General features: G+C 41.6%; 1 long non-coding RNA gene across 3 annotated transcripts in view; it reads right to left on the reverse strand.

Annotated features, from left to right (window-relative positions):
* Positions 1-16573, reverse strand: part of LOC147830291 (uncharacterized) — a 44030-nt gene that overhangs the window by 2411 nt on the left and 25046 nt on the right. For 2 of the 3 annotated variants that reach the window (XR_015451071.1, XR_015451068.1), the window contains 5 exons: positions 12310-12362; positions 11262-11350; positions 6530-6582; positions 5482-5570; positions 806-858 (listed from right to left, as the gene is read on the reverse strand). This is a non-coding gene — a long non-coding RNA (uncharacterized LOC147830291). The remainder of the gene's footprint in view (positions 1-805; positions 859-5481; positions 5571-6529; positions 6583-11261; positions 11351-12309; positions 12363-16573) is intronic. The other variant, XR_015451070.1, reaches the window with a different exon arrangement.

The raw sequence follows: 16573 nt of genomic DNA on the forward strand, positions 1-16573 counted from the left end.
CAAACTGATAGTGTAGACAAGGGTTAAAATGATTAAAATGAATAATGGATCATTTGAAATAGGAAAAAAAGGTCCAAAGACGAAGGGGTGAAGGGAGGGGAACGGGAAAGATAAAGAGGGAAAGGAAAAACTATGAGAAAAGAAAACATAAATGGAAATGATGTCTATGTAAATAGGGAAGGGTGGAGGGGGTGAAGGGCACACAGGTAATGGGGGAAAAAAGTAAGAACCAAGATACATCATGGACAGGTACAAACACCCAATGATAAATGGAAATGAAGCGTATACCTGAAATGTACCAATAAAAGAACTTAAAATTTAAACATTAACAAAGAAACAAAAGAAAAACGAGGGGAGATTTTTGAAGAAATGTAAAACTGTCATGACTAGAACACACAAGCACGGTAGAGATTAACTGAACTATATCAATGACTACTGTTAATCTGAATTACCTAAATATACCAATTTAAACGTAAAGACTGTCAGAGTATACTTTTGAAAAAAATTCAAGTATAGCCTCTCTAGTCTACATAATTCCATTTGACATAAGTAAAAGTGGAAGGATAGAGAAGGATGATCTACCATGGCAACACAACCCAATGAAATCTGAACTAGCAATATCAATTTCAGACGAAGCAGACTTCAAGAAAGAATCAGGGATAAAGCATTGTACTAGATAATGATAAATGGAGTCAGCTCTCCAAGAAAGCATAGTAAATCTTAACATATATGCACCTGCACAACTGATTCTCAAAATAGGGGGGAGAAAAGACCATTAGAGCTACCAGAAGAAATAGACACATACCTTATTATAGTTGGAAACTTCAACACTCTTCAATCAGTACTTGATAGATGCAGCTGAAAGAAAAAAATGGAAGTGCATAGTTGAATGAAAGGCCACCATCAATTCATTGGATGTAACTGACATTTCCTAAATACTTCATCCAACAAAGCAGAACGCATTCTCTTGAAGCTCATGGGGAACATTTACTAAGACAGACCCCATTCTAGGCCACAGGACGGATGTTAACGAATCGCAGTTTGTTCTTGTACTACAATGAAATTAAGCTCGATATCAATAATAGAGACATAGCCAGAAAATTCCCAAACTATTTAGACGGTAACACACTTCCAAATAACATTTATCAGGAGTGGCTCAAGAAACTTTCAAATATTTTACAGTAAATGATGAGAACACAAATTTTCAAAATATGTTGAAGGCAGCAAAACCACTGCTTAGAGGAAAACTGATAACATTGAAAGCATAGTGGTAGAAAAAAAGAAACAGTAATCTAAACTTCCACTTGAGGAAGCTCCACAAATGAGAGCAATATAAAATGAATGCAAGGGCCAGGGATTGAGCTCAGTGGTTCCGCCACCTGCCTCACAAGTGCAAGGTCCCAGGTTCGATCCCCGGTACCCAAATAAAGAAATAAATAAAACGAATGCAAACAAAAGGAAAAAACAACAATAAAAATTAGTGCATAAATCAACACAATTGAAAACTAAAGAAAAATTTTAAATATTGCTAAAAGCAGAATAAGGTTCTTTGAAGATGAATGAAATCGATAAATCCTAACCAGGCTCATCAAGACAAAGAGAGCAAGAGGTCAATTACTAATATCACAAACAAGAGAGGACATCAGTACTGAGCTCGTTGAAATGAAGAAGATAATTAACAGTATTCTGAACAACTCGATGCTGTCAGAGACCAGAGAAGCGAGGCCTAACTGGCCTCTCTGAGCACAAAGGAGAAAGGCTGCACTCAGGGTGACTCCATATGGTGGGTTCCAGGGAAAAGCTAGCACACCTAAGATTAAGTTGTTTACCAGAGTACGTACTAGTGGATATTGGAAAGCAGATGAACCTTGTGCTACTTTGATTGCTTGTACCGGTGTTTAGGTGAATAAATGCAAGATGAGCCAGATGCTGGGGCTCCTAAGGGGCCAGAGCCCCCTGGCTGCCCAACGTTAAACCGATTCACGTCTCTTTGTCACTCATCCTTGCTTGCCCCCAGGTCAAGAAGAACAAAGTACCGGGTCTAGGTCCCAGTAGAAGGCTTGACTTGGCCAGTGGGGTGGGTCCGCTACACTATGTCACAAATTTGATCATTTAGATGAAATGGACCAATTCCCTGCAAGATACAATCTACCAAACATATAGGAGAAATAAAACGCCAGAAACTAGAAACAACCAAATGATATCAAAAAGTGAGCGGATGAACAAACATTAGTACATTCATACAATGGAACATCATGAAGCAATGAAAAAAGCAACAACAGTGCTCAGGCATCCAGGCACAGGGAAGCCGGGACCAGCGCGGCCCGGAATTCACTGTCCCTGTCAGCGCAGCCGGGGTCCCAGAGAGGCCTTCGGGACAAGGAAGGAAGTGCCTGTTGCAGGGCGAGGAAGGCCCCGGGCCACAGGAAGGCAGAGCGCCGGGGCGGCGAACAGCTCACTTGAGACCCGCCTGTGCCACTGCGGAGCTCAGCTCAGGCGCCCAGCGGAGCCCTCAGGGCAAGGATCCCAGCGGGGCGTCACTGTGGCCCCAGGAACAAACCATCAGATAACCGGGAAAGGGCAGGGTCCTCCTATGCAGAGGAGTCCCCAGGGCTTGATGGAGATGCTCTGCCCTCTGGGGAGCCTAGGTCCCCGCCCTCGCTCTGAGCTGTGCCAGCCCGCCATTCTCTCACTTTTCCTGGAAGCTAAACCTCTTCCAAACAAAAGTTAATCAAGACATTTAAAGACCTGAATCGAACAAGCAAAACTTCAGGGTGTGATGTCTACGGTCACTAGGGAAACACCAGAAACCAGATACATCACTCCTAACTGCAAGAGAAAAGGAAAAGTCAGGCATGGTGGTGCTTCCCACCAATCTCAGATCTCGGACACTGAGGCCGGAGCACCTCTGCGAGGTCCAGACCAGTCTGGGCTACTGAGAAAATCCTACACACTCTCTTTCTCTCTCTCTCTCTCTCTCTCTCTCTCTCTCTCTCTCTCTCTCTCTCTCTCTCTCTCTCTCTCTGTCTCTCTCTGTCTCTCTGTCTCTCTGTCTCTCTCTCTCTCTCTCTCTCTCTCTCTCTCTCTTTCTCTCTCTGAAAAAGAAACAGTGAGCTGAATTACTTCTGAAGAAATAAGGAAAAGCTTCAAGCCTACTTAGAGAAAGCAAGAGAGAGAGGAAGAGAGAATAAGGTGGTAGAAATAAGCACGAATATACGAACATATTCTCTTTATGCTACCCATCCTCAGAAAGTACTGGCAGAGCTGGGGCCCCTGGCAACCTCAGGGCCTGATCTCAGCACAGGGCTTTGCTGCCCTCCGGTGGCCGATGGACATAAAGACCATCACATTAAGTGAAATAAGCCAGACTCAGAAAACAAGTACATGGATTTTTTTAAAAATGGACATGAAAGCAGGAGGGACACTACTTGACCAGAGAAAGGGAATAAAGAAGAGGAAGAAGTAGGTGTGAGGCAGGGTAATAGGGGGCTAGATATGATCAAAATATGTTATAGGCCTGTGTGAAAATCCTGCAATGAAAACCAGCCTATTTAAAAACTACTATACCCTAAAATTAATACCTATCAAAAAGAGCAGTCCAGTAACATAATCAAAAAGAAATAGAACCGCTAACAAACAATCAAAAGGGAACGGGAGATACAAAAAAACATTGTGGCAGAAATGAAGAATGCCTTGAAGGATGATCAGGTTAGAAATGACTGGGGAAAAGATCAGTGAGCTGGATGATAAGTCAATAGAAACTCCCTAGGCTGAAAGACAAAGAGAAAACAAAAGAAGAAGAAGAAGAAGAAGAAGAAGAAAAAAACAGAACATTCAAGAATTGTGGGACAATTACAAAAGGCATAACATGCCCATAATGGGAACTCTAGAAGAAGAGAGGAACATCCAAAATAACTGAAGTCATAGTAGCTCAGAATTTTCTAAAATGAAGGACACACACCAAATCTCAGGTTCAAGAACCTTTACAACAATAAGCAAGGTCAATACAGAAAAAATTATAAGTACACGTGTCAAATCCAATGTGTAAAAATCAAAAACAAAGAAAATCTTGTACAAAGCAGGGAGATAAGACCTTACCTACGGAAAGACAAAGGTAAGAATTACACCAGCGTTCTCAGAAATCATGTAAGCAAGAAGAGAATGCAGGAAAATATGTACGGTGTTGAAACAAATAACCCTTCCGTACAAGGCTAAAATTCTTTGTACGCCAAACTTTATTTCTGACATAAGGAAAAATGTCTTTTTCAAATAACAACTGAAGAAATGTAATGCCAACAGATATGCTAGACAAGAAATGTTCCAATAAGTTCTTTAGAGAGAGAAATCAAATATGACAAGAAAGAGACCAAGGAAGCGGAAAGGAAAGAAGGAATTAAGGAAGGTAGAAGGAAGAAAGACAGGAGAAGGGGAGGAAAGAGGTGGGGAGAGGCGGACAGCAACAAGGGAAGGGAGAAAGAAAGGGCATTGGAGAGGAATAAAGAAAGGTAAAATAGAACCTTTTATTCTTGATCTATTAGAGAACTGCTCAAAGTAATAGTAGCAACACTATATTGGGTGCATATAATTCATGAATGAGTGCAATCGGTGACAGCAACAGTGGCGGGGATGGTGAAACTTTTATAGCTTTCAGTGATACAAACAGCCTGCTGCAGGACAAGTGCCATAGGTTTGCCACCACTGGCATAGGGAGCAGTAGCACGGGGGAATGGAGACTGCTCCGCTATAAGGTACCTATGTTAGCAGAGAAGCAGTGTACTGTTATTTGAAACGAACAAGTTAGACTTGGTGGTCTTAGATAAGCTGTAAATATCTATTGCAAACTCTATGACAAGCGCTAACATTTTTTTTAAATTTTTATTTATTTAATAGTTCTTTTTGGTACTGGGGATTGAACTCTGGTCCTTGCACTTGCGCAGCAGGCGGCAAAACCACTGAGCTAAACCCTTGCCCCACACAAACATTTTTAAAAGGTATAATTGCTATGCTAAGTGAAGAGAGAAAATGTATTCATTAAAGAAACAAGGCAAGAAAAACGACAGAAGGACTGCTCTCTAGACTATATAAAGAACGGAAAAGAATCCGACCCCCCAGATTCAAAGACCCAATTCAAACACGGGCACCTGAAGGGAACAGACATTTCTCAAAGAAGTAAAAGCAGCAAACAAATATAGGAAAAAATGTTCAACGTCACTCATCATTCAAGAGATGCAGATGAAAACAACACTGAGATTCCTCCTCACACCACAAAGAATGGCTGCTATCAAGAAATCATCCAATCACAATCGCTGGCAGGGTTGTGGGGAGAAAGGAACCCTTCTCCACTGCTGGTGGGAGTGTAGGCTGGTGCAGCCACTGTGGAAATCAGTATGGAGATACCTCAAAGAGCTAGGGCTAGAGGTCCCATTTGACCCAGCTATTCCCCTGCTGGGTATCTTCCCCAAAGAATTAAAAGAATCATACCACAGTGATACATGTGACCCCACGTTCATAGCGGCACAGTTTGTAATAGCTAAAGCTTGGAGGCAGCCCAAGTGGCCATCAACTGGAACCTGGATAAAGAAAATGTGCGGGTTTTTAATAAAAACCATAAAGAATGAAAAACTAGAGTCATTTATAGCTAAGTGGATGTCTATCAAGGCCATGCTCTTAAGGGAAACAAATAGGACACACATGTGTAAATACCAAATACTTTGGCTAGTGTGACAAACTGATAGTGTAGACAAGGGTTAAAATGATTAAAATGAATAATGGATCATTTGAAATAGGAAAAAAAGGTCCAAAGACGAAGGGGTGAAGGGAGGGGAACGGGAAAGATAAAGAGGGAAAGGAAAAACTATGAGAAAAGAAAACATAAATGGAAATGATGTCTATGTAAATAGGGAAGGGTGGAGGGGGTGAAGGGCACACAGGTAATGGGGGAAAAAAGTAAGAACCAAGATACATCATGGACAGGTACAAACACCCAATGATAAATGGAAATGAAGCGTATACCTGAAATGTACCAATAAAAGAACTTAAAATTTAAACATTAACAAAGAAACAAAAGAAAAACGAGGGGAGATTTTTGAAGAAATGTAAAACTGTCATGACTAGAACACACAAGCACGGTAGAGATTAACTGAACTATATCAATGACTACTGTTAATCTGAATTACCTAAATATACCAATTTAAACGTAAAGACTGTCAGAGTATACTTTTGAAAAAAATTCAAGTATAGCCTCTCTAGTCTACATAATTCCATTTGACATAAGTAAAAGTGGAAGGATAGAGAAGGATGATCTACCATGGCAACACAACCCAATGAAATCTGAACTAGCAATATCAATTTCAGACGAAGCAGACTTCAAGAAAGAATCAGGGATAAAGCATTGTACTAGATAATGATAAATGGAGTCAGCTCTCCAAGAAAGCATAGTAAATCTTAACATATATGCACCTGCACAACTGATTCTCAAAATAGGGGGGAGAAAAGACCATTAGAGCTACCAGAAGAAATAGACACATACCTTATTATAGTTGGAAACTTCAACACTCTTCAATCAGTACTTGATAGATGCAGCTGAAAGAAAAAAATGGAAGTGCATAGTTGAATGAAAGGCCACCATCAATTCATTGGATGTAACTGACATTTCCTAAATACTTCATCCAACAAAGCAGAACGCATTCTCTTGAAGCTCATGGGGAACATTTACTAAGACAGACCCCATTCTAGGCCACAGGACGGATGTTAACGAATCGCAGTTTGTTCTTGTACTACAATGAAATTAAGCTCGATATCAATAATAGAGACATAGCCAGAAAATTCCCAAACTATTTAGACGGTAACACACTTCCAAATAACATTTATCAGGAGTGGCTCAAGAAACTTTCAAATATTTTACAGTAAATGATGAGAACACAAATTTTCAAAATATGTTGAAGGCAGCAAAACCACTGCTTAGAGGAAAACTGATAACATTGAAAGCATAGTGGTAGAAAAAAAGAAACAGTAATCTAAACTTCCACTTGAGGAAGCTCCACAAATGAGAGCAATATAAAATGAATGCAAGGGCCAGGGATTGAGCTCAGTGGTTCCGCCACCTGCCTCACAAGTGCAAGGTCCCAGGTTCGATCCCCGGTACCCAAATAAAGAAATAAATAAAACGAATGCAAACAAAAGGAAAAAACAACAATAAAAATTAGTGCATAAAGCAACACAATTGAAAACTAAAGAAAAATTTTAAATATTGCTAAAAGCAGAATAAGGTTCTTTGAAGATGAATGAAATCGATAAATCCTAACCAGGCTCATCAAGACAAAGAGAGCAAGAGGTCAATTACTAATATCACAAACAAGAGAGGACATCAGTACTGAGCTCGTTGAAATGAAGAAGATAATTAACAGTATTCTGAACAACTCGATGCTGTCAGAGACCAGAGAAGCGAGGCCTAACTGGCCTCTCTGAGCACAAAGGAGAAAGGCTGCACTCAGGGTGACTCCATATGGTGGGTTCCAGGGAAAAGCTAGCACACCTAAGATTAAGTTGTTTACCGGAGTACGTACTAGTGGATATTGGAAAGCAGATGAACCTTGTGCTACTTTGATTGCTTGTACCGGTGTTTAGGTGAATAAATGCAAGATGAGCCAGATGCTGGGGCTCCTAAGGGGCCAGAGCCCCCTGGCTGCCCAACGTTAAACCGATTCACGTCTCTTTGTCACTCATCCTTGCTTGCCCCCAGGTCAAGAAGAACAAAGTACCGGGTCTAGGTCCCAGTAGAAGGCTTGACTTGGCCAGTGGGGTGGGTCCGCTACACTATGTCACAAATTTGATCATTTAGATGAAATGGACCAATTCCCTGCAAGATACAATCTACCAAACATATAGGAGAAATAAAACGCCAGAAACTAGAAACAACCAAATGATATCAAAAAGTGAGCGGATGAACAAACATTAGTACATTCATACAATGGAACATCATGAAGCAATGAAAAAAGCAACAACAGTGCTCAGGCATCCAGGCACAGGGAAGCCGGGACCAGCGCGGCCCGGAATTCACTGTCCCTGTCAGCGCAGCCGGGGTCCCAGAGAGGCCTTCGGGACAAGGAAGGAAGTGCCTGTTGCAGGGCGAGGAAGGCCCCGGGCCACAGGAAGGCAGAGCGCCGGGGCGGCGAACAGCTCACTTGAGACCCGCCTGTGCCACTGCGGAGCTCAGCTCAGGCGCCCAGCGGAGCCCTCAGGGCAAGGATCCCAGCGGGGCGTCACTGTGGCCCCAGGAACAAACCATCAGATAACCGGGAAAGGGCAGGGTCCTCCTATGCAGAGGAGTCCCCAGGGCTTGATGGAGATGCTCTGCCCTCTGGGGAGCCTAGGTCCCCGCCCTCGCTCTGAGCTGTGCCAGCCCGCCATTCTCTCACTTTTCCTGGAAGCTAAACCTCTTCCAAACAAAAGTTAATCAAGACATTTAAAGACCTGAATCGAACAAGCAAAACTTCAGGGTGTGATGTCTACGGTCACTAGGGAAACACCAGAAACCAGATACATCACTCCTAACTGCAAGAGAAAAGGAAAAGTCAGGCATGGTGGTGCTTCCCACCAATCTCAGATCTCGGACACTGAGGCCGGAGCACCTCTGCGAGGTCCAGACCAGTCTGGGCTACTGAGAAAATCCTACACACTCTCTTTCTCTCTCTCTCTCTCTCTCTCTCTCTCTCTCTCTCTCTCTCTCTCTCTCTCTCTCTCTGTCTCTCTCTGTCTCTCTGTCTCTCTGTCTCTCTCTCTCTCTCTCTCTCTCTCTCTCTCTCTCTCTCCTTCTCTCTCTGAAAAAGAAACAGTGAGCTGAATTACTTCTGAAGAAATAAGGAAAAGCTTCAAGCCTACTTAGAGAAAGCAAGAGAGAGAGGAAGAGAGAATAAGGTGGTAGAAATAAGCATGAATATACGAACATATTCTCTTTATGCTACCCATCCTCAGAAAGTACTGGCAGAGCTGGGGCCCCTGGCAACCTCAGGGCCTGATCTCAGCACAGGGCTTTGCTGCCCTCCGGTGGCCGATGGACATAAAGACCATCACATTAAGTGAAATAAGCCAGACTCAGAAAACAAGTACATGGATTTTTTTAAAAATGGACATGAAAGCAGGAGGGACACTACTTGACCAGAGAAAGGGAATAAAGAAGAGGAAGAAGTAGGTGTGAGGCAGGGTAATAGGGGGCTAGATATGATCAAAATATGTTATAGGCCTGTGTGAAAATCCTGCAATGAAAACCAGCCTATTTAAAAACTACTATACCCTAAAATTAATACCTATCAAAAAGAGCAGTCCAGTAACATAATCAAAAAGAAATAGAACCGCTAACAAACAATCAAAAGGGAACGGGAGATACAAAAAAACATTGTGGCAGAAATGAAGAATGCCTTGAAGGATGATCAGGTTAGAAATGACTGGGGAAAAGATCAGTGAGCTGGATGATAAGTCAATAGAAACTCCCTAGGCTGAAAGACAAAGAGAAAACAAAGAAGAAGAAGAAGAAGAAGAAGAAGAAGAAGAAGAAAGAAGAAGAAGAAGAAGAAGAAAAGAAGAAGAAGAAGAAGAAGAATAAAAAAACAGAACATTCAAGAATTGTGGGACAATTACAAAAGGCATAACATGCCCATAATGGGAACTCTAGAAGAAGAGAGGAACATCCAAAATAACTGAAGTCATAGTAGCTCAGAATTTTCTAAAATGAAGGACACACACCAAATCTCAGGTTCAAGAACCTTTACAACAATAAGCAAGGTCAATACAGAAAAAATTATAAGTACACGTGTCAAATCCAATGTGTAAAAATCAAAAACAAAGAAAATCTTGTACAAAGCAGGGAGATAAGACCTTACCTACGGAAAGACAAAGGTAAGAATTACACCAGCGTTCTCAGAAATCATGTAAGCAAGAAGAGAATGCAGGAAAATATGTACGGTGTTGAAACAAATAACCCTTCCGTACAAGGCTAAAATTCTTTGTACGCCAAACTTTATTTCTGACATAAGGAAAAATGTCTTTTTCAAATAACAACTGAAGAAATGTAATGCCAACAGATATGCTAGACAAGAAATGTTCCAATAAGTTCTTTAGAGAGAGAAATCAAATATGACAAGAAAGAGACCAAGGAAGCGGAAAGGAAAGAAGGAATTAAGGAAGGTAGAAGGAAGAAAGACAGGAGAAGGGGAGGAAAGAGGTGGGGAGAGGCGGACAGCAACAAGGGAAGGGAGAAAGAAAGGGCATTGGAGAGGAATAAAGAAAGGTAAAATAGAACCTTTTATTCTTGATCTATTAGAGAACTGCTCAAAGTAATAGTAGCAACACTATATTGGGTGCATATAATTCATGAATGAGTGCAATCGGTGACAGCAACAGTGGCGGGGATGGTGAAACTTTTATAGCTTTCAGTGATACAAACAGCCTGCTGCAGGACAAGTGCCATAGGTTTGCCACCACTGGCATAGGGAGCAGTAGCACGGGGGAATGGAGACTGCTCCGCTATAAGGTACCTATGTTAGCAGAGAAGCAGTGTACTGTTATTTGAAACGAACAAGTTAGACTTGGTGGTCTTAGATAAGCTGTAAATATCTATTGCAAACTCTATGACAAGCGCTAACATTTTTTTTAAATTTTTATTTATTTAATAGTTCTTTTTGGTACTGGGGATTGAACTCTGGTCCTTGCACTTGCGCAGCAGGCGGCAAAACCACTGAGCTAAACCCTTGCCCCACACAAACATTTTTAAAAGGTATAATTGCTATGCTAAGTGAAGAGAGAAAATGTATTCATTAAAGAAACAAGGCAAGAAAAACGACAGAAGGACTGCTCTCTAGACTATATAAAGAACGGAAAAGAATCCGACCCCCCAGATTCAAAGACCCAATTCAAACACGGGCACCTGAAGGGAGCAGACATTTCTCAAAGAAGTAAAAGCAGCAAACAAATATAGGAAAAAATGTTCAACGTCACTCATCATTCAAGAGATGCAGATGAAAACAACACTGAGATTCCTCCTCACACCACAAAGAATGGCTGCTATCAAGAAATCATCCAATCACAATCGCTGGCAGGGTTGTGGGGAGAAAGGAACCCTTCTCCACTGCTGGTGGGAGTGTAGGCTGGTGCAGCCACTGTGGAAATCAGTATGGAGATACCTCAAAGAGCTAGGGCTAGAGGTCCCATTTGACCCAGCTATTCCCCTGCTGGGTATCTTCCCCAAAGAATTAAAAGAATCATACCACAGTGATACATGTGACCCCACGTTCATAGCGGCACAGTTTGTAATAGCTAAAGCTTGGAGGCAGCCCAAGTGGCCATCAACTGGAACCTGGATAAAGAAAATGTGCGGGTTTTTAATAAAAACCATAAAGAATGAAAAACTAGAGTCATTTATAGCTAAGTGGATGTCTATCAAGGCCATGCTCTTAAGGGAAACAAATAGGACACACATGTGTAAATACCAAATACTTTGGCTAGTGTGACAAACTGATAGTGTAGACAAGGGTTAAAATGATTAAAATGAATAATGGATCATTTGAAATAGGAAAAAAAGGTCCAAAGACGAAGGGGTGAAGGGAGGGGAACGGGAAAGATAAAGAGGGAAAGGAAAAACTATGAGAAAAGAAAACATAAATGGAAATGATGTCTATGTAAATAGGGAAGGGTGGAGGGGGTGAAGGGCACACAGGTAATGGGGGAAAAAAGTAAGAACCAAGATACATCATGGACAGGTACAAACACCCAATGATAAATGGAAATGAAGCGTATACCTGAAATGTACCAATAAAAGAACTTAAAATTTAAACATTAACAAAGAAACAAAAGAAAAACGAGGGGAGATTTTTGAAGAAATGTAAAACTGTCATGACTAGAACACACAAGCACGGTAGAGATTAACTGAACTATATCAATGACTACTGTTAATCTGAATTACCTAAATATACCAATTTAAACGTAAAGACTGTCAGAGTATACTTTTGAAAAAAATTCAAGTATAGCCTCTCTAGTCTACATAATTCCATTTGACATAAGTAAAAGTGGAAGGATAGAGAAGGATGATCTACCATGGCAACACAACCCAATGAAATCTGAACTAGCAATATCAATTTCAGACGAAGCAGACTTCAAGAAAGAATCAGGGATAAAGCATTGTACTAGATAATGATAAATGGAGTCAGCTCTCCAAGAAAGCATAGTAAATCTTAACATATATGCACCTGCACAACTGATTCTCAAAATAGGGGGGAGAAAAGACCATTAGAGCTACCAGAAGAAATAGACACATACCTTATTATAGTTGGAAACTTCAACACTCTTCAATCAGTACTTGATAGATGCAGCTGAAAGAAAAAAATGGAAGTGCATAGTTGAATGAAAGGCCACCATCAATTCATTGGATGTAACTGACATTTCCTAAATACTTCATCCAACAAAGCAGAACGCATTCTCTTGAAGCTCATGGGGAACATTTACTAAGACAGACCCCATTCTAGGCCACAGGACGGATGTTAACGAATCGCAGTTTGTTCTTGTACTACAATGAAATTAAGCTCGATATCAATAATAGAGACATAGCCAGAAAATTCCCAAACTATTTAGACGGTAACACACTTCCAAATAACATTTATCAGGAGTGGCTCAAGAAACTTTCAAATATTTTACAGTAAATGATGAGAACACAAATTTTCAAAATATGTTGAAGGCAGCAAAACCACTGCTTAGAGGAAAACTGATAACATTGAAAGCATAGTGGTAGAAAAAAAGAAACAGTAATCTAAACTTCCACTTGAGGAAGCTCCACAAATGAGAGCAATATAAAATGAATGCAAGGGCCAGGGATTGAGCTCAGTGGTTCCGCCACCTGCCTCACAAGTGCAAGGTCCCAGGTTCGATCCCCGGTACCCAAATAAAGAAATAAATAAAACGAATGCAAACAAAAGGAAAAAACAACAATAAAAATTAGTGCATAAATCAACACAATTGAAAACTAAAGAAAAATTTTAAATATTGCTAAAAGCAGAATAAGGTTCTTTGAAGATGAATGAAATCGATAAATCCTAACCAGGCTCATCAAGACAAAGAGAGCAAGAGGTCAATTACTAATATCACAAACAAGAGAGGACATCAGTACTGAGCTCGTTGAAATGAAGAAGATAATTAACAGTATTCTGAACAACTCGATGCTGTCAGAGACCAGAGAAGCGAGGCCTAACTGGCCTCTCTGAGCACAAAGGAGAAAGGCTGCACTCAGGGTGACTCCATATGGTGGGTTCCAGGGAAAAGCTAGCACACCTAAGATTAAGTTGTTTACCAGAGTACGTACTAGTGGATATTGGAAAGCAGATGAACCTTGTGCTACTTTGATTGCTTGTACCGGTGTTTAGGTGAATAAATGCAAGATGAGCCAGATGCTGGGGCTCCTAAGGGGCCAGAGCCCCCTGGCTGCCCAACGTTAAACCGATTCACGTCTCTTTGTCACTCATCCTTGCTTGCCCCCAGGTCAAGAAGAACAAAGTACCGGGTCTAGGTCCCAGTAGAAGGCTTGACTTGGCCAGTGGGGTGGGTCCGCTACACTATGTCACAAATTTGATCATTTAGATGAAATGGACCAATTCCCTGCAAGATACAATCTACCAAACATATAGGAGAAATAAAACGCCAGAAACTAGAAACAACCAAATGATATCAAAAAGTGAGCGGATGAACAAACATTAGTACATTCATACAATGGAACATCATGAAGCAATGAAAAAAGCAACAACAGTGCTCAGGCATCCAGGCACAGGGAAGCCGGGACCAGCGCGGCCCGGAATTCACTGTCCCTGTCAGCGCAGCCGGGGTCCCAGAGAGGCCTTCGGGACAAGGAAGGAAGTGCCTGTTGCAGGGCGAGGAAGGCCCCGGGCCACAGGAAGGCAGAGCGCCGGGGCGGCGAACAGCTCACTTGAGACCCGCCTGTGCCACTGCGGAGCTCAGCTCAGGCGCCCAGCGGAGCCCTCAGGGCAAGGATCCCAGCGGGGCGTCACTGTGGCCCCAGGAACAAACCATCAGATAACCGGGAAAGGGCAGGGTCCTCCTATGCAGAGGAGTCCCCAGGGCTTGATGGAGATGCTCTGCCCTCTGGGGAGCCTAGGTCCCCGCCCTCGCTCTGAGCTGTGCCAGCCCGCCATTCTCTCACTTTTCCTGGAAGCTAAACCTCTTCCAAACAAAAGTTAATCAAGACATTTAAAGACCTGAATCGAACAAGCAAAACTTCAGGGTGTGATGTCTACGGTCACTAGGGAAACACCAGAAACCAGATACATCACTCCTAACTGCAAGAGAAAAGGAAAAGTCAGGCATGGTGGTGCTTCCCACCAATCTCAGATCTCGGACACTGAGGCCGGAGCACCTCTGCGAGGTCCAGACCAGTCTGGGCTACTGAGAAAATCCTACACACTCTCTTTCTCTCTCTCTCTCTCTCTCTCTCTCTCTCTCTCTCTCTCTCTCTCTCTCTCTCTCTCTCTCTCTCTCTCTGTCTCTCTCTGTCTCTCTGTCTCTCTGTCTCTCTCTCTCTCTCTCTCTCTCTCTCTCTCTCTCTCTCCTTCTCTCTCTGAAAAAGAAACAGTGAGCTGAATTACTTCTGAAGAAATAAGGAAAAGCTTCAAGCCTACTTAGAGAAAGCAAGAGAGAGAGGAAGAGAGAATAAGGTGGTAGAAATAAGCATGAATATACGAACATATTCTCTTTATGCTACCCATCCTCAGAAAGTACTGGCAGAGCTGGGGCCCCTGGCAACCTCAGGGCCTGATCTCAGCACAGGGCTTTGCTGCCCTCCGGTGGCCGATGGACATAAAGACCATCACATTAAGTGAAATAAGCCAGACTCAGAAAACAAGTACATGGATTTTTTTAAAAATGGACATGAAAGCAGGAGGGACACTACTTGACCAGAGAAAGGGAATAAAGAAGAGGAAGAAGTAGGTGTGAGGCAGGGTAATAGGGGGCTAGATATGATCAAAATATGTTATAGGCCTGTGTGAAAATCCTGCAATGAAAACCAGCCTATTTAAAAACTACTATACCCTAAAATTAATACCTATCAAAAAGAGCAGTCCAGTAACATAATCAAAAAGAAATAGAACCGCTAACAAACAATCAAAAGGGAACGGGAGATACAAAAAAACATTGTGGCAGAAATGAAGAATGCCTTGAAGGATGATCAGGTTAGAAATGACTGGGGAAAAGATCAGTGAGCTGGATGATAAGTCAATAGAAACTCCCTAGGCTGAAAGACAAAGAGAAAACAAAAGAAGAAGAAGAAGAAGAAGAAGAATAAAAAAACAGAACATTCAAGAATTGTGGGACAATTACAAAAGGCATAACATGCCCATAATGGGAACTCTAGAAGAAGAGAGGAACATCCAAAATAACTGAAGTCATAGTAGCTCAGAATTTTCTAAAATGAAGGACACACACCAAATCTCAGGTTCAAGAACCTTTACAACAATAAGCAAGGTCAATACAGAAAAAATTATAAGTACACGTGTCAAATCCAATGTGTAAAAATCAAAAACAAAGAAAATCTTGTACAAAGCAGGGAGATAAGACCTTACCTACGGAAAGACAAAGGTAAGAATTACACCAGCGTTCTCAGAAATCATGTAAGCAAGAAGAGAATGCAGGAAAATATGTACGGTGTTGAAACAAATAACCCTTCCGTACAAGGCTAAAATTCTTTGTACGCCAAACTTTATTTCTGACATAAGGAAAAATGTCTTTTTCAAATAACAACTGAAGAAATGTAATGCCAACAGATATGCTAGACAAGAAATGTTCCAATAAGTTCTTTAGAGAGAGAAATCAAATATGACAAGAAAGAGACCAAGGAAGCGGAAAGGAAAGAAGGAATTAAGGAAGGTAGAAGGAAGAAAGACAGGAGAAGGGGAGGAAAGAGGTGGGGAGAGGCGGACAGCAACAAGGGAAGGGAGAAAGAAAGGGCATTGGAGAGGAATAAAGAAAGGTAAAATAGAACCTTTTATTCTTGATCTATTAGAGAACTGCTCAAAGTAATAGTAGCAACACTATATTGGGTGCATATAATTCATGAATGAGTGCAATCGGTGACAGCAACAGTGGCGGGGATGGTGAAACTTTTATAGCTTTCAGTGATACAAACAGCCTGCTGCAGGACAAGTGCCATAGGTTTGCCACCACTGGCATAGGGAGCAGTAGCACGGGGGAATGGAGACTGCTCCGCTATAAGGTACCTATGTTAGCAGAGAAGCAGTGTACTGTTATTTGAAACGAACAAGTTAGACTTGGTGGTCTTAGATAAGCTGTAAATATCTATTGCAAACTCTATGACAAGCGCTAACATTTTTTTTAAATTTTTATTTATTTAATAGTTCTTTTTGGTACTGGGGATTGAACTCTGGTCCTTGCACTTGCGCAGCAGGCGGCAAAACCACTGAGCTAAACCCTTGCCCCACACAAACATTTTTAAAAGGTATAATTGCTATGCTAAGTGAAGAGAGAAAATGTATTCATTAAAGAAACAAGGCAAGAAAAACGA

This window comes from Heterocephalus glaber, unplaced genomic scaffold, assembly GCF_053883595.1.
Source record: "Heterocephalus glaber isolate CG9 unplaced genomic scaffold, H.glaber_assembly_v1.0 deba00000122, whole genome shotgun sequence".
Classification (NCBI taxonomy): domain Eukaryota; kingdom Metazoa; phylum Chordata; class Mammalia; order Rodentia; family Bathyergidae; genus Heterocephalus; species Heterocephalus glaber.